Raw genomic sequence first — 22,734 nt, forward strand, 5'->3', positions numbered from 1 at the left:
AAGTAAAGAAACACGTATTCTGGGAAAATCCAATGAAGTAGGGGGGGGGGGGATTGAAAAATTAATTGGCTTAATTGTATGAGAATACATACATCTAATAAAAACTAAAGTTGTTACAGACGTGAAAATTCGTATTTGGATCTCCTTTAAAAACAAAGAAAAGCGCGTTTTGGTGGGGAAACAATCTTGGAGGGCGGGAGTGTAAAGGAGTTGAATTCCTTTCATGAGGACACATAAATCAAAAACTGAAGAGGTTAGAGTCGTGATCATTGGTATTTAAGATGATCATTTACTATTAAAGAAACAAGTATTTTTTGCGGGAAAATTCACTTAGGGGGGGGGGGGAGTATTGTGATATGAAGTGCAGAAAGTAAATTATTTTTATTGGGATACTTATATCTCAAAACTGAAGGTAATAGACGTGAACATTGGTGTTTGGAATCTCCCTTAAACATAAAGAAACAAGCATTCTTTTAATTTGGGGGGGGGGGGGGTAAATAAACTTAACGGCGGTGGGGTGTAGAAGTAGGTGAGACCAATTGATTTTAGCTGTTATTAATGTACTTATAAGGATCCTCCGTTGCTCAGGCGGCAGCGCGCCAGCCTCTCACAGCTGGGTTCCGTGGTTCAAATCCCGGTCACTCCATGTGACATTCGTGCTGGACAAAACGATGGCGGGACAGGTTTTTCTCCGGATACTCCTGTTTTCCCTGTCATCAGCCATTCCAGCGACACATAATAGTAATAATAATAATAATAATAATAATATTCCGGACCGTCGTCAAATGTGCGGACCGCGCTGGAAACGGCTCCTGGACGGGTAATGACTAAGAATGCAGTCCGGCTGCGGGTTCAGTGCCGCCAAGGCACCCAATATGACACCACGCCGGATCTCCTGAAGGATTATATCCATATTAAACATGATTATAGGAAAAGATGGCAAAGATTTACGGACCCATCTGACCGGGAGGAATACCTGAGCCTAGCCCGGGAAGTACGAAATCGATTGCTGGAAAGGAAGATTGAAAAATGGGAGGAAACGTGCCGTAAAATAATAGAAAACAAGTCAGATCGGGAATTTTGGTGGATTCTCGCAGAAAACGAGTCAGATCGCGAATTTCGTCGGATTATATATCTAAAACAATAAGCATTCAATTGTAAATTTCAGTATGATACCGTAGCGAAGCACGGGTATCTTGCTAGTATAATAATAATTTCATGTGGCTATTTCTAGCCGAGTGCAGCCCTTGTAAGGCAGACCCTCCGATGAGGGTGGGCGGCATCTGCCATGTGTAGGTAACTGCGTGTTATTGTGGTGGAGGATAGTGTTATGTGTGGTGTTTGAGTTGCAGGGATGTTGGGGACAGCACAAACACCCAGCCCCCGGGCCACTGGAATTAACCAATGAAGGTTAAAATCCCCGACCCGGCCGGGAATCGAACCCGGGACCCTCTGAACCGAAGGCTAGTACGCTGACCATTCAGCCAACGAGTCGGACAGATTAGCCTATAGAAACCGTAAACAAGCATAGTGCTACATAGTATCGTCCATGCCAGCAAGTGAAAATAAACCCAGGATATCAACCAGAAAATTTCTTTCACTGGGAAATTCATCTAAGACGAGTTTTCATTTATTACAAGCGCTGTCCGTAACATCTGGTAAGATGAAGTAAACTTTTTACCGAAAAGGGAATGTAGGAATTGAAATACAACTCACCAACTTAGCGCCAAGTCAAAATAATTACTGTTAGGCAACAATGGCACACGATGCAATGGCAATAATAATAATAATAATAATAATAATAATAATAATAATAATAATAATAATAATAATAATAATAATAATAATAATAATAACATTTTCTTCCCGACAAGGTTAATTAATAACTTCGTGTGGCTATTTCTAGCCGAGTGCAACCCTTGTAAGGCAGACCCTCCGATGAGGGTGGGCGGCATCTGCCATGTGTAGGTAACTGCGTGTTATTGTGGTGGAGGATAGTGTTATGTGTGGTGTGTGAGTTGCAGGGATGTTGGGGACAGCACAAACACCCAGCCCCCGGGCCATTGAAATTAACCAATGAAGGTTAAAATCCCCGACCCGGCCGGGAATCGAAACCGGGACCCTCTGAACAGAAGGCCAGTACGCTGACCATTCAGCGAACGAGCCCGACAAGGTTTAGGCCCAGTAACCTGTTTCGGCTTCAGTTAATCTTATATATTATCTTCCTACGTCTCTCTCGTCAGAATGGTGATACTGATGTGCGATAATAATAATAATAATAATAATAATAATAATAATAATAATAATAATAATAATAACAATAATAATAGAGCTGATTGGTTAAGAGGTAGGCAAGAGCTTGCAGTTTGAAGATGATTGGTTTGAATCCCACTGTCGGCACAAATTTAAATGCCGGGCTGTCCCTTAATTAAGGCCACGACCGCTTTAATCCCACACCTAGTCCTTTTTATTCTTTACCATTCCAATATCATCGCAAACTTGCGTTAGTGTGTTGTTAAATTAATTTCAATAACGGAATGATACGCATTTTTTCCTCCCAGTTGTCCTGGGTTCTTCTTCTGTTCCCACCTCTGCCACAAATTTCATATTCGACGGACTAGGCAGTGGTATACTCACGTGACGAACCAACGTGCGTTCCTCAAGAGTGGGTACGTAGCTGATCATCCTCACATCGTTAGATCACATTAATGAGGTTGTAAATGAATGTTTCACATCTCTTCATATGGTTATGAGGGCATTTAGGGGTTGTAGTAAGGATGTAAAGGAGAGGGCGTATAAGTCTCTGGTAATACCCCAACTACAGTATGGTTCCAATACAGAGATCCACTCCAGGATTACTTGATAAAAGAACTGGAAAAGACCCAAAGGAAAGCAGCAAGATTTGTTCTGGATAATGTCCGACAAAGGGATAGTGTTACGAAAATATTGCGAACTTTTGGCTGAGAAGACTTGGGAGTAAGGAGACGAGATATTCGACTAAGTGGTGCGTTCCGTGCTGTCAGTGGAGAGACGGCGTGGAATGGTATTCGTAGTCGAATAAGCTTAAATGGGCGTTTTATAAGTAGGAAATATCATAATATGAGAATAAAGTTGCTATTCAAGGGGAAAATTGGGGGGAAATATTCATTTATGGGGGTAAGGTTTGGAACAATTTATCAGGGGAAATGTTCAATAAATTTCCAAATTCTTTGAAAACATTTAAGAAAAAGCTAGGTAAACAACTGGTAGGGAATCTGCCACCTAGGCGACAACCCTAAATGCAGAGCATTGATAGATAGATAGATAGATAGATAGATAGATAGATAGATAGATAGATAGATAGATAGATAGATAGATAGATAGATAGATAGATAGATAGATTGATTGATTGATTGATTGATTGATTGATTGATTGATTGATTGATTGATTGATTGATTAATGTAGGTGTAGCGGTTGCTTGTAATAAGTGCAGTGCATTGTTCTTTATGCGCTGCTCCTTGTGTAAATTAAAAGTCTGCTTTGATCATTTTTTGGACAATGAGAATGCCTCCTTTGTGAAATATAACCCAGACCTCCTATATGTCGTCTTTTTATTCTGAGGTAGAAAAATATTCTTGCGACCCAAAGGTAAAGTTATTATTATACTTCGGATTTTTAGGTGGTAATAGGTTAGAATGCATAGTAATTTGGTATGTAGGAAGTGTCATGCAACCCGTTGTACCACAATGTAGGAAGAGTAGAATAAATTCAAGGAGTTCTATAGGCTGTACCCCTAATATCTATGCAAATCTCATAGCATAACCGTTGTACAGTGTAGGGTATACTTGTTACTGACTTAAGTAAGTTTGCAATCTAACCTATCAGTACCTAATAATCCGGGCTCTAGTTATTATCGTTCTCTTGTGGAGAAGGTTTTCCCATCATCAGCTAATATTACGTATACGCATTAAATATGGTGTGGCGCTTTCGACGATGTCAACACCATTGTATTTTCTCGACCTCAAAATGGGTTAACAGATTTGTGCAGTCCATCCGTCCGTTCTACTGGACTGATTTGCTTCATTCTTGTTTTCTTCTCTCCGGAATTACTTGCCGGTGAATCACCACCCATTGATAGGTCTCTAATTTGTGTCAGCTTTGAGTAATCCTAAAATCAAGTCACTAAATGACCACTCCAATAATTGCAGGCGAAGGCTTACCCTAGCCCGCAATACAAGCGACTAACACCTTCATTAATGTTCTGATATATGTGATGTTCATCCTTAGTATTATAAGAAGAAAAGAAAATGCCCAAAGTGACCAAGATTATGGCTATTTGTATGTTTCAGTATAACTGTCAACTAAACCTAGTACAAATATTACCTACTATCTGGAGAAAGTATTGTGGGGGTAAGACATTCTAGAACCCCTAGGGAAGGGGTGAAATATTCTTATAACTAAAAATCACCGATGTCAGTGTTGAATCCATAGTTTTCGGGACTACGGGAGTAAATTCAACCAAACTTCGTACATTTATGCCTTACTATAAGAAGAAAAAACTGCGTGGAGGTATGATAACTCTAGCATCCCTAGGGTTGGGAGCGGGCAGGGGTCAGGTATAAAAATAATCGAAAATAGTGTCGAATCCATAATTTTTGGGATCGCTGAGATGAATAGCGACACTCCTGATTTCTTTAAGGTTCAAGTTCAGCCTTCTTTCGCATAGGGGTGAGAAAAGGTGAAAAAAGGAAATTTCTAAAATGACCGACATAATGGACGTATGTGTGTATGTGTCAAAGTACCTCTCAACCAAAACTGATTTACTATCTGGAAATAATTCTGTGGGAGTAAGAGACTCCGACCCTCCCAGGATAGAGGTGAGATGTAAAAATAATCGAAAACGACAGATATCTGTGTTGGATTCATGGTTATCAGGGTCGCTGAGATGAGCTGTGACAGTCTGGGTTCCATTTAAGACAAAGTTCAGTCCCAGTCGGCAGGGTGTGAGAACGGGTGAAGAAATGAAAATGCCCAAAGCGACCGTATGTGTGTATGTTCTAGAAAACCACTCGACTAAACTTAGTACACATATGACTTACTATCTGGAGTATCGGGGTAATATATCTGTAGCACCCCTGAGGGCGAAGGGGGATGAATTATAAAAATAATTGACGACGACAAATATTGTGCAGTCCGTAGTTTTCGGGGTCGTTGAGGTGAATAATGACACTCCGGATGTCGATGAAATCCATGTTCACCCTCTATAGGCATGGGAATGAAAAGGGGTGGAAAGGAATATGTCCAAAATGACCGAAATCACTAATGTATGTGTGTTTCCTCCGGCATAGCTCTCATGAAAAACTGGTACACATATGATTTCTATGAAAAAATAATTGTTGGGGGAAACCATCCCTAGCACTCCTAGGAGAGAGAGTGAAATATAGAAATAAACGAAAACGACTGATTATGAGGTCGCTGAGTTGAATTATGACACTCTGGATGCAGGTTAAGTCATACTGAAATCAGAATGGACATTAAGAGGGGGTGAAAATAAATGTAAAAGTAACCGAGATTATGGATGTTTGTGGGTATGTTCCAGAATAGATTTCAACGAAACTTAGTACACATGCGGCTCACCATCTGAAAAAACGTATGGAGATGAAACATCTCAATTCCCGTTAGGGGTGTGGAATGGGAGGGGATAACACGTAAAAATAATGGAAAATAACAGATATTAATGTCGAATCCGTTGTTTATTTTGTCGCTGAGATGAATTTTGATGCTCTAGACACCATTTAAGTCCACGTTCAGCCTTCATTGAGACATGGGTCTGATAGTGGCTTACCGAGCGAGTTGGTCTTGCGGTTCGGGGCGTGCAGCTGTGAGCTTGCATCCGGGAAATAGTTGGTTCGAATCCCACTGTCGGTAGCCCTGAAGATGGTTTTCCGTGGTTTCCCATTTTCACACCGGGAAAATGCTGGGACTGTACCTTAATTAGGGCCACGGCCGCTTCTTTTCAGCTCCTAGCGGTTTCCTATCCCATCGTCGCCATAAGACCTATCTGTGTCGGTGCGACGTAAAACTACTAGCAAAAAAAAAACGATAGTGGCGAAAAATCAATAGTATAAACGAACGATGTTAGTGTTGAATCCACTGATTTTGGGGTCGGAAGACTGTGTGGTGAGAGTGTGAATGCCGGTTGAAGTCGTGTACATCATATCTATAGGCGCGACGAGTAAATACATATTGTTATCACTTATTACTTTTTGAAAGGATCAATTACTTCCCAAATAATTCGTGCTTCTACAAGGAAAAAGTTTTACTCGAAAACTGAATAATATAAAACTTGAAATCAAACACATCTGAATAATTCTAAAACTACACTATAGATCGTAAAATATAAATCAGCATCTTAAAGGTCAGTTGTGTAAAAATTGACTTCACATCTAACTAACTAGTAATACAATTCTTAAAAGTAAACATTCAGAAACTATCCCGGCAATGACGGGTATTTTAGCTAGTAAAATCATAATTCCGGATCCTTCCTGGTAGAACGTCTTTACTTTCAATACTTAGCACATGAATCAGTAACCAATTTAGTATATGGTATCAGGAATTTAAACCAATCACAGCTGCCTATCACCACAATTTTATCGTTTTCCTTGTAAGGTAACTTAGGGAGATCCCGACATGAGGGAGAACTCGACACTTTTAAGCTTAGAGCCTCTGGTAACCACAGTACTGCACAGGTCAAACTTGCAACTACATTTACTGGAACCGTATGGTTTTCATGGTCATGGTCACCCTGTTAGCTGAAGATTATCATTATAAATACAAGGCATATGAACAATTGAAGGTGAGTAAGTAAGTGATATATGATTTAAAAGTAACTTGCTATAATATGATGAGTAGGTTGTGTAACGAAATAGGTAGATATGCGATACTTTTAAGGTAATGTTTTAGGTTAGGCGCACTAAGCAAGTTTCGGAGAAGCGGTGATGTCATTTCCAAATCGCCAAACCTTCAGATTGGTAAGTGTTGCGACCTCTTGCCTGCCAATGAAACTCGGGGAGATCTAGACACGACAAGCTGGGAGATCTCGACGAATCTCTAAACCGGGATACCTTTTTGGGGACATGGTTTAATGGTGCGTTAATTCTACAGTTTAGTACGAGTAATAAATGATGACAGTGTAGTGTATTAGGATATGTATAATATTTTTGTAACGCGATATTTTTATAATAATGTTTGTAGTGTTAAATTAAACTCATATTACGAAGGTTGGAGACTAATGATAAAGTAGAAGTTTCGCATTAATAGTTTTGCATCTAAATGGTTATAGGTGGATGATGCCATGGAAATATGTGTACAAAGGTCTGCTTGGACGATGGAATGCAGAAGATATGGCTGCTGCTATAAAGGACGTGAAAGAAAACGGAACTACTTAACCAACAGCTGCGAAGTATTTCAGTATTCCAAGGAATACACTCAGATCCAGAATACTATCTGGTATATCTACCAATAGAAAACAGGAAAAAGGAGCAACAATTGACAAAGCTCTGGAGGACGAGTTAGTCAACCATCTTTTTCATCTCGATTCTAAATGGTTTGGGCGAACAGTGACCGACTTACGAGAACTGGCTTTTAGGTTCACTCAAAGGAATGGTTTTAAGAAGCATATTTAAAAACCAAAATGCAATGGTTGGATATGACTGGGTTTTTCAAGAGCTTGGTAATATTTTGAATGTCAATGAAACTGGTGTTCAGCTCATATTTAAGGCAGGGAAGATTATTAGTGAAAAAGGAAAGAGAAACGTGTTTCATAGCACCACGCCAGGAAAGGGATCTACGGTAACAGTAATGGTGTGTGGTATTGCTATTGAATATGCTATCCCACCCTTTGTTATAATGAAAGGGGTAAGGCAAAGATACACTCAAAAGGAATTCCCAGTGGATCAGTTGTTAAAATGTCCGAATCATTATTCCTTGATCACCTAAACCGTTACAAACCTCAGGGCAGGATTCGGTTCATAATCGACGGACACTCAACGCACTGGAAAGATCCGGATGTGCTTGATAAGGCATAAGCTGTATGAATAGGGATGTGTTGCTTCTCTCCCCCCCTCCCTTATCCGCCACGGTGACTTCATAGGATTATCGGGAAAATATGAAAATAATCCTTCAAATCGAATGACAACAACGAGAAGTCGGCGTGCGCAACCGGGAAGCTAGTTCCTCAAGCAGTCTTCTTTACTCTGAGAATTACTGCGCAGTATGTAACGACAACCGTAATGAGGCATGGGGAATGCAGGAAATGGTTCCACGAGATGTGTGTGGAAAACGGAAACGATGGACAGTTTATATGTACCCACTGTGTACAATAGTTGCGTAACTATTCGGAGGTCCTACCTAGTGTCAGGTTCTCCCTAAGTGCGGGAGAAGTGGACATCATTGCATCCTTTATTTATTTGATAATTTAACATGTTATGAAATGTTATTTTTTCCATAATAGAAAACATAAACTAGCTGTGTACAAAATCACCTGGGAAATAATTGAAATATTTTACAAATAAGGCATGATCAAAATTACAGGTTTTTGCTTAGCGTGTCGAGATATCCCTAAATTACTATATCAGTTCAGCACCTACGTGCACTTACTTTCATGTAAATGAATCAGAACAGCGCCCTAAAACTTCTTTTTAGCTTCTTTGCCCCTAAACATCAGTTGTCTTCAATGACACATTTGGCCACAGAGCGCACAATCAACAGCACATAACCCCGTTATTGCGATGAGGCCGACAGCTGACACATTGGCAGGCTGCGGCCCAAGGAGTTAAAACGGAATAATGAAATAGCGTATTTCCGTGCAGAAAATATATCTTCTGTGAATAGTCTAAGAGCCAGACTATGACATAACCAAATTTTAAAAAGACCTATGTATTTAAATGGTTTTATGTTTGTTATTTTTTATTTATCGCTTCTAATTTCATTTCGTAGTTGTTGCTCGAGTCATCAGTCCATAGACTGGTTTGATGCAGAACTCTATGCCACCCTATCCTGTGCTAAAATTTTCATTTCTATATAACTGATGCATATTCATCTGCTCTAATTTGCTTGTCCCTTCCGTTCCTACCACCTACAATTCCCTAAAAAAACCAACTGAACAAGTCTTGGGTGTCTTAAGATGTGTCCTATCATTCTACCTCTTCTTCTCGTCAAATTTAGTAAAATCGATCTCCTCTACCAATTCGTTTCAGTATCTCTTCATTCGTGATTCGATCTATCTCACCTTCAGCATTGTTCTGTAACACCACATTTCAAAATCTTCTATTTCTTTCCTTTCTGAGCTAGTTATCGTCCATATTTCACTTCCATACAATGCCACGTTCCAGACGAAAGTCTTCAAAAACATCTTTCTAATTCCTATATCAGTGTTCGAAGTGAGCAATTTTTTTTCTTAAGAAAGGCCTTCCTTGTGCTAGTCTGCATTTTTTTGTCCTCCTTACTTCTGTCATGGTTAATTATTTTACTACCCAAGTAAGAAAAATCATCTACTTCCTTTAAGACTTTATTTCCTTATCTAATATTACTAGCATCTTCGTTCGACTGCACACCATTACTCTTGTTTAGGACTTACTTATTTTCATTTTGTACTTCTTGTCCAAGATTCTGTCCATGTCATTTATAAATTTCTCTAGAGTTTTCGTACTTATTCGCTAAACAGTCAAAGTAAATACAACTCGATTTTCATATACTCTCTGTATAAATTCATTATCTCTCTTCCTGTTACTAAACCACAGATAACGACGTTCATTTCTGGAATGTAAATATATTCTTCTAAGGAGTCCTTCAGGTGTTACGAGAGCTTTTGAACTCTAACGCCATCTCTGTGTATAGAGTCCGACTCGTTGGCTGAACGGTCAGCATATTGGCCTTCGGTTCAGAGGGTCCCGGGTTCGATTCCCGGCCGAGTCGGGGATTTTAACCTTAATTGGTTAATTCCATGGCACGGGGGATGGGGGTATGTGTTGTCTTCATCATCATTTCATCCTCATCACGACACGCAGGTCGCCTACGGAAGTCAAATAGAAAGACCTGCACCTGGCGAGCCGAACCCGTCCTTGAATATCCCGGCACTAAAAGCCATACGACATTTCATTTTCCTGTGTATAGAAGGGAGGTTTTTTAAATGATATTAAATATGTTTTACTTTCTTCAGAAATAGGTTTCATGGGCAAAAACTTCATCAAGTATATGAATATGTTTCTGGTGTAAGGAATGATTGATACAACGCTGAATGATTCTCCTATTAGTGAATTAAGGAACCGATAATGCAATTTTCCCATCAATTACGTCGTAAAACACAACAGGATGTAAAATAAGACTTGAGGGGTAATTTAGTTACCTCTTCTTCCTGTGCAGGTATCAACCGGAATTATTTGTTCCGAGCTTTCGTTTCGAGAAGTTTTTCATTTACTCCTCTTCTTTTCCAAGAAATTATTCAGAATTAAGATGCTACGTTAAATCTGTGAAGTGTGTTTTCTCTCTCACTCTGTTGATATTAATCCGCGCGTCTTCCCGCTTCCCCCGGGACCACGATAATGTTGCAACATTTTTACATAAGCTGGCTGTCTCTCTCTGCGCGCTATTGTGTGTCGCCGCAAGAAGAAAGTTGTTCGGCTACACAAAAGAGCGATTCTCATATTAGATCTCCCCCCCCACACCACTTGCTGCGCTGCCAGCCTCCTTGCTTGCCAAGCTCAAGGAAGGACGAAACCATTTTTAAAACTCATCTAAAGTAATAAATTTCTCAACTGGTGAAAACTGATTCCTTGTCGTCTCGTCCCCAAGCTGCAAGTTATGGGCTTGTATCCGCTTGTTGGCGCACACCATTCATCAAGTAGCGATACAGAGCTTTGATTTATGATAAGGAGATCAGATATATATGATGGGTTTAAGTGAGTATCTTATGCATCTCTCCTTAAAGTTGTTTGGTAGTGGAATTGCCAACAACAATTATCCTTCTATTTCTCCACCTTCAAGAAATTTTGAGCAAGGAAGACACACGATTTTATATAAATAAATACTTCTTCTTAATCTGTTTATCTACCACCTCAAGGTCAGTGTCCTGGAGAGTGAGACTTTGGATCGGGGCGACGAAACAGTGGGGGAGGACCAGTACATCGTCCAGATGGCCACAGCTGCTATGGGGTGGAAGATGGGAAGATTGGGAGGGATAGAGAAGGAAGAGGGAAGGAAGCGACCGTGGCCTTAAGTTAGGTACCATAACGGCATTTGCCTGGAGGAGAATTGGGAAATCACGGAAAACCACTTCGAGGATGACTGAGGTGGGAATCGAACTCTCCTCTATTCAGTTTACCTCCCGAAGCTGAGTGAAATCCAATCCAGCCCTCGTACCATTTATCAAATTTTGTGGCAGAGACGGGAATCGAACCCGGGCCTCCGGGTTGGTAGCTAATCACACTAACCACTACACCATAGAGGCGGACATAAATAAATATCTTGTAAAATATAATTGAAGAAGAGTACTGGATGTTATATAGTTGAATCTAGAGATCATAGATCTAGTAAAATGCAGTGTTTATGTTCCGTCCCTGCTCGGTAAATACTTTCCTTTTTCTTTTTACTTGTTAATAGTTTAACGTCGCACCAACTGAGACAGGATTTTGGCGTCGATGGGACAGGAAAAGGGCTAGGGTTTGGAAGAAGCGTCCGTGGCCTTAATTTACATTCCCAGCATTTTCCTGACGTGAAAATGGGAAACCACGGAAACCATCTTCAGGGCTGCCCACAATGGCGTTCGAACCCACTATCTCCCGAATGCAAGGGCACAGCTGCGTTCCCATAACCGCTCGGCCAACTTGCTCGGTAGGAGATTGGAAATCATGGGATACAATTATTCTTATGGCTGCTGATTGTGAGATTCGAACGTACCGTCACCCGAATTCAAGGTAACGGCTACACCTGTCGAACCACGCAGCCAGCTTGCACGGTAACTCTTCAGACACAGCCGGTTAATTTTACGTTCCTGGGAGTAATTTACTTGTTCGTCTAACATGGCCCTCCTTTCCCTGCATTATTCGGAGGAGAAGAGCTTTGACTCTTCTTCTTTCTCCTATATATAATAATAATAATAATAATAATAATAATAATAATAATAATAATAATAATAATAATAATAATAATAATAATAATAATAATAATAATAATAATAATAATAATAATAATAATCAAATTGCCTTACTGCGGAGTTGCATACCTTGTAAACGGGAGCCACTTAAGGCGGACTGACTAAACTTTCGATTCTGTTTTGCAATAGAAGGTAGAATTCTACTGGATATTTCCTTTCGCTAAGAGATCTTTAAAAACGCCAACAACAATAACATGGAGTGCCAAAACTTTTGATCTCTCTTCAAAAATTGGCTATACCTCAGCCGGGATTGAGCCCAGGAACTTGGGGTCACGAGTCACACACTCTCCCACTGGTTGACTGAGGTAGCGATATTAGTATCCACTGAGGCAACTCCTATGATCAGATTTAAGAGGAAATGATTATCTTGGGGTATTTACCATTAAAAATGTAATCATTACCATCACACCAACATTAGAATGAAGTTGACGGTTGAAATCTGGGCTTGGTTTACCATGTTGCGGAAGAAAATCTTTCTTACTCACTTATCTGAAAGAATCAATATTATCAGAAAGAAAAAACCAAGGCAGAAAAAACCAAAACGAGCTGAAGAGCAGACTACTCAAAATTGAATTATCTTCTCACTTTTCGGAAGAGTTCTCTATTGCAGAAATTCCAGCTGATTTGAAGGAAACAAAGATTGGAAAAGCATCAGGGTAGGATGGCCTATTCCATTCCGAGAGTTTCTGAAAACTTGTGAACCAAACACTGTACAATGGCTTGTCACGGTTTTCAGCGACATCTTGCGAAGTGGAAGGCTCTCATCCCCTTTGAAGTAAATATAGTGTTGTACTTAAGACTGGAGAAACGGAAACTGCAGAGGACTACAAGCAATTGCTCTGCTAATCATATTCTACAAATCGTTAGAGAGAATGATCTATTGTTGGACTCCATTGTTGGACGCGCTTGTGAATAGTCGGTTGTTGAGAGTGCTCTTACATTGTTGTAGTGATAAAGTAGTAAAAAACTATTGAAATTGTTTAAGTTGTGAGTGTGTGATCTATTTAGCGCTATTTATATATTGGTGTTTAGTGCTTGTTGGTAGAGATTGAGAGTAGTGATATTTATTTGAATTTTATGACAAGTACTTCAGTTGGTGTTCAGTATCTTCCGTTTTCTAGGTAAGTAGTCTAGCTAGGTATGCTTTGTTTGGAATTTAGTATTAGGAAATAATTTAGGTAATAATATTAACTTTTTAAATATCTGTAGGCTCGTTGTTATAGTACTTACAAAGGCAGATTATCATAACAAGTTTTAATTTCCACAGCTTTTCCGATATTGTGTAAAGATATCCGTTCAAACTATAACGAAGGCAATAATCTATTCAATTAAATAACACGATACGCATGTAAACTTCGATTTAAAAGGAAGTTAAGGAGAATACACGGTATTTCTCTGGATAATTTCCGTACTCAACAGTCCTTGGATTGTTGACGATTGTTTGCTGCATTCCGACGAGATCAAACAGTATATGGTAGTTGAGTAAACAAGTACAAGAATCAGCTGATTACTGTATTCCGATAATTTGTAGTTCTAAGTCACCGGTATACTTTGTTCTTTGCACCTTCATAATATTAACTTTTTAAATATCTGTAGGCTCGTTGTTATAGTACTTATTATTCATCGAGTTAATAATAAAATTCCTACATCCCAATAATATTGCAGGTCAAATCCCGGGCGTAGTTTTGATAGAAGTTTCCTTTTTGTATTTTTTGTAGACTACCTCTGATTTATCAGCTTTTAAGGAAGCTTTTATTCTCCGTCCCGCGTAGTAGGGACAATAATAGTAATCCACCAGCTGTACAAATCATATAACCACATTACAGTTGAGAATTGTAGTGTAGATACGGTATATTAGATAGTATTCTTGCCTGCTATATTAGTGTGTATCTCTCTCTCTCTCTCTCTCTCTCTCTCTCTCTCTCTCTCTCTGTATCTTTTGTGTGTATCTACTTCTTTTTCTACCGGTACTTGCTTTACGTCGCACCGACACAGATAGGTCTTATGGCGACGATCGGACAGGAAAGGCCTAGGAGTGGGAAGGAAGTGGCCGTGGCCTTAATTAAGGTAAAACCCCAGCATTTGCCTGGTGTGAAAATGGGAAACCACGGAAAACCATTTTCAGGACTGCCGACAGTGGGGTTCGAACCTACTATCTCCCGAATACTGGATACTGGCCGCACTTAAGCGACTGCAGCTATCGAGCTCGGTGTGTGTATCTATTAGAACATAGTGGGATACAATAGTACTACTAATAATGATCTGTCTACGCATTTAACTTGGTTGGTAATCTTTGAGTAGTTCTTACCAATTTCAAACTTGCAATTTTCATTTCTGTTTGTGCTTAGTAGTAGCATATTGTAATTAAGATACGTCTGAACATAGTTTAAAATTATTGTAGTGTATTGTAATTAGCAATTAGCGTGCTTAATCTGTTATTGTATAATCTTTGTGTAGTATAGTAGAAGTATCTGTAGATGCTCTCTTACGAGAACTCTGTTGTTGTAATTAGGATAGGCTTAACTGAAGTTAGAATTGTGTTGATTCCTTTGTATTCCTTTCGATATTTAGTAATTAAGGGCAGTTTTTATCCTGTTAGGGTGTTGTAGGGTAAAAATATAGTACGCCTAACTAGTATTGTAGTGTAATAGTATATTAATAACCTTTATTGCCGTGTGATCTTTGTGTACTATCCTAAACAATATTTCTTTCCTTTCATTTTTTTGCACGTAATAATTATTTTATTTTCCCTTTTCTCTTCATTTTCCCCTAAAGAATGGCTAAGGAGTGCAAGTGTAGGGGCTGTGGGTGTGGCCAGGCATTAAGGAGTATGAAGGAGGAGTTGGAGAGTTTGAGGGAGAAAGGATTCTCTCAGAAAAGAAGAATGAAGGTAGGCCTCCCTCAAACAATGTACAGGATACAGTAGATATAAAAGAGGGATGGGAAGGAAAGCGGCGAATTGTAGACGACAGGTGGCCCAACGTTCTAAGGGGAAGGCGATTGCAGGCTAAGGGCTCTATTCACAATCAGAATTCAGGACAGGTGTCTGTGAGAAATCAGTACGAGTCGCTGCAAGTAGAACAGCAGAGGGAAGGTGAGGAACAGGGAACTGTTGCTAAGAAGTGTGGAAGTAGGAGGAAGGGAAAAGGTAGGAAAGGGAAATGTAGAGTAGAGGATAGTAAAAGTCAGGCGGAACTGGGTCATGGGAGGGAGAAACGGGAGGAGGAAGTAGCTTCTGCAACAGTCAGTAAAGATAGGGCTGGCCAGGAACGGAGGGGATCAAATGAGGAAGGTAGGGTTGAGGCTCTGGTCATGGGGGATTTCAGTGTTAGACATGTGGGGAAAGTGCGTGGAAGAAAGGAAACAAGGGTAGAGTGCATTCCGGAAATTAGGTTGAGGCAGATGTTGAAGAAAGTAGAAGAGGATGAGGGAAAGGAGAAGGTGGTAGTGTTTCTCGTTGGTGCCAAACGTAAAGCAAGCTGGTATAAGTACCAACATAGTTGGGGACGGGTGAAGTTTAAGGAAGCGGAGATTGTTATCAGTAGAATATTGTAGGAGGGATGATGACTGGAGGGTGAATGGGGATTTAAATGAGACTATAGAGTGGGTGTGTGGGAAAGTGGGAGTGAGATTTCTAGATCCTGATGGGTGGATAGGAGAGAGGGATCTGAGCTCAGATGGCCTGCACTTAAACCGCAGTGGTGCGTATAAGGAAATTTGTTTAGGAGGGTTACCGGGAGGTACACTCAGGGAAACGGGGTGGTCTAGAGGCCGATGATAAGTGTACAGAGATCTGGAAGTCAAGCAGGGATGACATAAAAATGTGTTGAACTGTAGAAGTATTGTAAAGAAAGGAATAGAATTACGTAATTTAAGAGATATATTCTTACCAGATATTGAAATAGGAGTTGAATCAAGGCTGAGAAATGGTATAATGGATGCGTACATTTTCTCACGGAATTGGAGTGTGTATCGTAGAGATAGGATAGGAATGGTGGGAGGGGGAGTATTCATTCTGGTGAAAGAAGAGTTTGTAAGCTACTAAAATGTTAAAGATGACAAACATGAAATTCTAGGTGTAAGGCTCATTTCTATAGATAATAGGCAACTTGATGCCTTTGGAGTGTACAGACCGCGAAAGGGTAGCGCTGACGCTGATTCAAAATTATTTTGTAAGATAATCAGCTATGTGGGAATATTTTAGCGGGAGATCTCAATTTACCAAATGTTAATTGGACAGGAAGCATGACCAACAAATGGCAAGTAAGTTAATGTGGGAAAGACATCTGATTCAGAAAACAATGGAACCAACTAGGGAGAATAATATTCTGGATGTGGTGCTGGTAAAACCAGATGAGCTCTATAGAGAAACCGAAGTAATAGATGGCATTAATGATCACGAAGCTGTTTTTTTGTCGTAGTTAAAACTAAATGTGATAGAAAGGAAGGTCTTAAAAGTAGTACCGTTAGGCAGTACCATATGGCAGATAAAGCAGGCATGAGGGAGTTCAAAATGTAAATATGATCGGTGGAATACGACAAATAAGAATGTAAAAAGACACTGCGAAGAGTTTAAAGCAATTGTTGAGGAAAGTTAAAACAGGATTGTACCTTTAATGGCGATAAGGAATGGGAAAAACCACTTTAATATAACATAGAAATAAAGAGACAAAGAAAGAGGTGCAGATTGCAAAGAAATAGAATTAGAAATGGCTGTGGAAGTAAGGAGAAATTGAAGGAACGTACTAAGAAATTTAATCTAGCAAAGAGGTCAGCTAAGTATAACATGATGGCAAGCATAATTGGCAGTCATACACATTTTAGTGAAAAATGGAAGGGTATGTATAGGTACTTTAAGGCAGAAACAGGTTCCAAGAAGGACATTCCAGGAATCATTAATCAACAAAGGGAGTGTTTATGCGAGGATCTTCAAAAGTCAGACGTATTCAGTCAGCAGTATGTAATGGTTATTGGTTATAAGGATAATGTCCAGATAGAGGAGGTGACTAATGCTAAAGAAGTATTAATATTTACCCATGATAACAGTGGCATTTACAATAAGATCCAAAAGTTGAAAACTAGAAATGTGGCTTGAGTTGATAAGTTATCTGGGGATATACTAAAGACGATGGGTTGGGATATAGTACCATAATTATCTGAAATACTTATTTGATTGTTTTTTGCATGAAGGAGCTATACCAAATGAATGGAGAGTTGCTATAGTAGGCCCCGTATATAAAGGGAAGGGTGAGCTGAAAATTACAGGCCAGTCAGTTTGACATGCATTGCATATAAGCTTTGGGAAAGCATTCTTTCTGATTACATTAGACATGTTAGCGAAATTAATAACTGGTTCGATAGAAGACATTTCGATTTTAGTAAAGATTATTCCACTTAAGCTCACCCTCTAGGATTCCAGCAAGTTATAGCAGATATCTTGGATTTAGGAGTTCAAATGGACTGTATCGCGACTGACCTGTCTAAGGCATTTGATAGGGTGAATAATGGAGAAGGAGTGCAAATCGACTAGACAAAAGAGTGACTGGATGGGTTCCTATAATGCTAGAAATAGATATCACAGAATTAGAGTAGGCGAAGCTTTATCTGACCCTGTAATAATTAAGAGGGGAATTCCTCAAGGCAGTATTATTGGACCTTTATGTTTTCTGATATATAAATGATATGATTAAGGAAGTGGAATCAGGGATAATGCTTTTTGCGGATAATGTTATTCCGTATAGAGTAATACATATGTTAAATGATTGTGAGCAACTGCAAAATGACCTCGATAAAGTTGTGAGATGGACAGCAGGCAATTGTATGATAATAAACGGGGTTAAAAGTCAGGTTGTGAGTTTCACAAGTAGGAAAAGTACTCTCAGTTTTTATTACTGCGTTGGCGGGGTGAAAGTTCCTTATGGGGGTCACTGTAAGTACCAAGGTGTTTATATAAGGAAGAATCTTCGCTGGGGTAATCACATAATTGGGATCGTAAATAAAGGGTACAGATCTCTGCACATGGTTATGAGAGTGTTTAGGGGTTGTAGTAAACATGTAAAGGAGAGGGCATATAAGTCTCTGGTAAGACCCCAACTAGAGTATGGTTCCAGTGTATGGGACCCTAACCAGGATTACTTGATTCAAGAACTGGAAAAATCCAAAGAAATGCAGCTCGATTTGTTCTGGGTGATTTCCGACAAAAGAGTAGCGTTTCAATAATCTTGCAAAGTTTGGGCTGGGAAGACTTGGGAGAAAGGAGACGAGCTGCTTGACTAAATGGTATGTTGCGAGCTATCAGTGGAGATATGGCGTGGAATGACATTAGTAGACGAAAAAGTTTGAGTGGTGTCTTTAAAAGTAGTAAAGTTCACAATATGAAGGTAAAGTTGGAATTTAAGTGGACAAATTGGGGCAAATATTCGTTTACAGGAAGGGGAGTTAGGGATTAGAATTACTTACCAAGGCCAAAACAAAGTTGTAAGCATGCTTCATTATTATTTGCGTAATATTCTGTGCCGAAATGAACAGCAGTTGTACTGTATATCCTTACCGATAACTGTGGTGCGTTAAGGGTGCATTAAATGCTGTCTGCACTATAATATAAACATTTAATAACTGTAAGGGTAATTTCATAGCTATTAGACTATTTTCATTAAAAATGTTGTACTTTACACTTCATTAAAACTTCATTTTGTTCTAACACAATTATTTATTCACTTCGGTAGGCTACAATTAATTTCGTGTGGCTATTTTTATCTGGGTGCAGCCCTTGTAAGGCAGACCCTCCGATGATTGTGGGCTGCATCTGCCATATGTAGGTAACTGCGTGTTATTATGGTGGAGGATAGTGTTATGTGTGGTGTGTGAGTTGCAGGGATGTTGGGGGCAGCACAAACATCCAGTCCCCGAGCCAAGGGAATTAAAAATTTAAGGTTAAAATCTCCGACCCGGTCGGGAATCAAACCCGGGCCGTCTGAACCGAAATAATTGCGCTGACCATTCAATCAAGGAGCCGGACACTTTGGTACAATAACGAGGTAAGTTCACCACAGTTTATTTTTCCGCTCGCTGGAGCTAAAATATCGTTTTTCCTTTTCTTTGGCCTGAAAGCAATAGGATACATTTATAAATCTCCAATAACATTGATACATACATGCATATCCCACGTCGTTCGATCTTAAGCGATGGTTCGGCGAAGGAGGCTTCTCCATCAGTTCCGGTCTCTGAACTTCTCTCCTCCTTCGATGCTTTACAAATTATGTCCTCGCTGTACAATGTCAATCTTCACCATGTACTTTTACCTGAGTTTTCGTCGCCCTCTTGGTCTTTTGTGTTCAAGTTTCAGATCATACATTTGTTTCGGTAATCTTTTATCTCCCATGCGTCGCTTATGTCCATACCATCTCAGTCGCTGGGATGTTACTCTGTCCTGCAGTCTTACAACTTCAGCCTGCTTGCGGATTTCCTCATAACGGACTCTGTCCCTCCGTGTTTTACCAATCATGCTACGGACAAATCTCATTTCTGCTGCCTGGATTCTACTGACGTCTTATTTCTCATGGTCCATGTTTCGCAACAATAGGTCAGGATTGGTACGTAATAGGTTTCATACATGACTCTCTTACATTTTGTTGATATTTTCTTGTTCCATATTATGTCTTTAACTATTCTGTAGAAGTTGGTACCTGTCTGAATTCTGTGGGAAAGGTATCAGAGATAACAGTACCAAGATATTTGAATTGATGGTTCAGCTGTAGCTGTTTCCCCTCCATTTCAATGTGTCCCACTGGTTGTCCGTATCTTTTCATGACCATAACTTCACTTTTCTCTTGACTGAAGATGAGTCCATATTCGAAACCGACTTTCAACCTATTAGGTCGTGTTACGTACATTTAGTACGTGTTGAAGAGATGTTAAGTGCAGAAGTAAAATGGCCAACCAGACACCAGTGGTTGTGGGTTCGGATCCCACTGGTGTCTGGTTGGCCATTTTTGTTCTGTACTTAACATCCCTTCAACACGTACTAAATGTACGTAACACGACATAATAGGTTGAAAGTCGGTTTCGATTACAATGCGGTCGTGAAAATTCAATATTCAATGAGTCCGTATTCTTTAGCAGCTTCTGTTCAGGAGTTTACTTGTTCTTGAAAGTCTTGTTTAGAGTCTTCCCACAAGCATATATCATCAGCAAACAAGATAACTTTCATTTTATTTCCTCCAATGGCTTGGTGTACTCTTCTCTGAATCTCGTTCATCACAGTGATGAAAAGAACATGAGACAAAATACCACCGTCTTAACCCAGATTTTATATCAAAGGTTTCAGTCATTCAGTCATTCCTACAGGTGTTTGACCTTACTTCTTCAATAACATTGATAATTGCAAATAAATATGGTTCTAGAATTTCCTGTTCACTCTCTTCGCTCTCCTGTAAAACTGACTTTTCAACCTATATATTCTTCTGTACATTCGTTCCGTTACCAAACTGGACTATGTGTGATACTATACAGGACTTGAAGATTTACCCCAGCGGTCGAAATAAGGTACTAGCCTGTTATTTATCAGGGATAAATGTGGAAAATTCTCTTGTAAATGTCGCATACTGTCTATGTTGTGATATGACCTTCGGATTGTGAAGAATGTAGTTTGTTGCTTATATTGTGGAGTGATCTCATCTTTTCGGTTACGGAGATCAATTTAAATCATGTAATATCTACTTATCACTGAATGAACTCCTTTTCGTGATTATGATCGTAATTGCAACTCTAATAGCAGAAAACACTTAGGTTGAGCGTTGAAAAAAATAGTCACTATTTGCAAAATTTAATTTGTTTGAAAGAATTATTGCTCAATGAACCAATAAAAATAGCGTAGGTTTTTGGAACAGTTTAGCTCCGATAAGCTCTTTCATTGATATGCTCTTCTTTGTTGAGAACAAAGTTCTCGTTTACAGGATGTAATTCTATTGTAACTGAGTACATTTTGAAACACAATAATTCTATTCTAGTAAGAGAGCTTTGCATGTCAGATATCACGGAGAGAGTCCAATTGATCCACTCACATGAAGTACCACTCTGTAGTCCTGTTAAAGAACGCTAGCCGGTATAAAATACAGAAGAGAAAATTCTCTCTCCATCCGGTCAGAGAAATGCTTTTCATGACGTTAGGGTGTCGTTAGCAAGACTTAATTGCAGGGTTGGTATGACTTGTTTGCGGGGTTAAAGAACGGGAATTCCTTTGCCTAGCTCTGCTGATGATATCCGGCTGCCTGTATTTTTAAATAACTTGAAGTCAAGTGACGCAGAGGGAGGGGAAACGCGTGTGATATTCACCCTACAATCTGCTGCAAAACTGCAAATATTTCAAGCGCGCCTGCTCGCCCACAGGATGAATAAACATGAGGAGCGAGGTAGCGAGAGCGGCATGACACCAATTATGAAACATTTGGTGAATTGATAAGAGTGAGACCGCAGGGTATCTGATGCTCGAACCCACAAGCAGGCGTCTTGTAACTTAGGTCCGCGAATACGTTATCGGTGACCCCAAGAATCTAGCGTGTTCCAATTATCTCAGTTAGATAAAGCAGTAAATCTAACGTTACAAAATGTATTTGAAGTAGACTTTCAGCTTATTAGGTAATGTTGAGTATGTATAGTACAGAACAATGAGGTGTTACGTACAGGACCAAACAGACCGCAGTGGGATCCGAAACCACAACCTTCCTTTTTCAGTATGAATGGCAGTATGAATGGAAGAATGAATGAGGTTAGGATTTATATTTTCTTATATTATTTCACTATTCTGTTTTATGAAGTTTATTATATATGTGGTTAAGTGTAAGAGAGGGCCGTGAGCCTTAACTTCGCCACATAAATAAATAAATAAATAAATAAATAAATAAATAAATAAATAAATAAATAAATAAATAAATAAATAAATAAATAAATAGTGTGATCAACTGTAATCGACTTGCGGGTAAATTGCGCCTTTGAAATGAGTTCTTACCAAAAAAAGCTGGCTGCGCAGTTTGAGTCACGCAACTGTGAGTTTTCATTCGAACCCCACTGTCGGCAGTTCTGAAGATTACTTACAGTGGTTTACCCATTTTTACATCAAGCACATGCTGGGGCTGTACCTTAATTAAGGCGACCATCACTTCCTTCCCAATCCTAGTCCTATCCTATTCCATGGCCGCCGTAAGACCTGTGTGAGTCTATGAGACGTCAATTCAATAACTATTAATAAAATGTTCTTCTGATAGGGTAAATATCGTTGTCTCAAACTAATCACTTAAGGGATTAATTATAATTTTCCACCTACTGAATACATTTTTTTAAAAAAACGACTTTACATTATTAAATAATGGAAAGGTATTTATTTCACATCTTCAGCTTGTTAATATTTAAAAACTGACAGGAATCTGTGTATTAGTCCGGACCAGCGGTGTAAGGGGCTACGCGTCCGCCTGTCACCCGGCGGCCCCGGGTTCGATTCCCGGCTAGGTCAGGGGTTTTTAATTGTAAATGATTAATATCCCTGGCT

The sequence above is a fragment of the Anabrus simplex genome, chromosome 1 (assembly GCF_040414725.1).
Source record: "Anabrus simplex isolate iqAnaSimp1 chromosome 1, ASM4041472v1, whole genome shotgun sequence".
In the NCBI taxonomy this organism is placed as follows: Eukaryota; Metazoa; Arthropoda; class Insecta; order Orthoptera; family Tettigoniidae; genus Anabrus; species Anabrus simplex.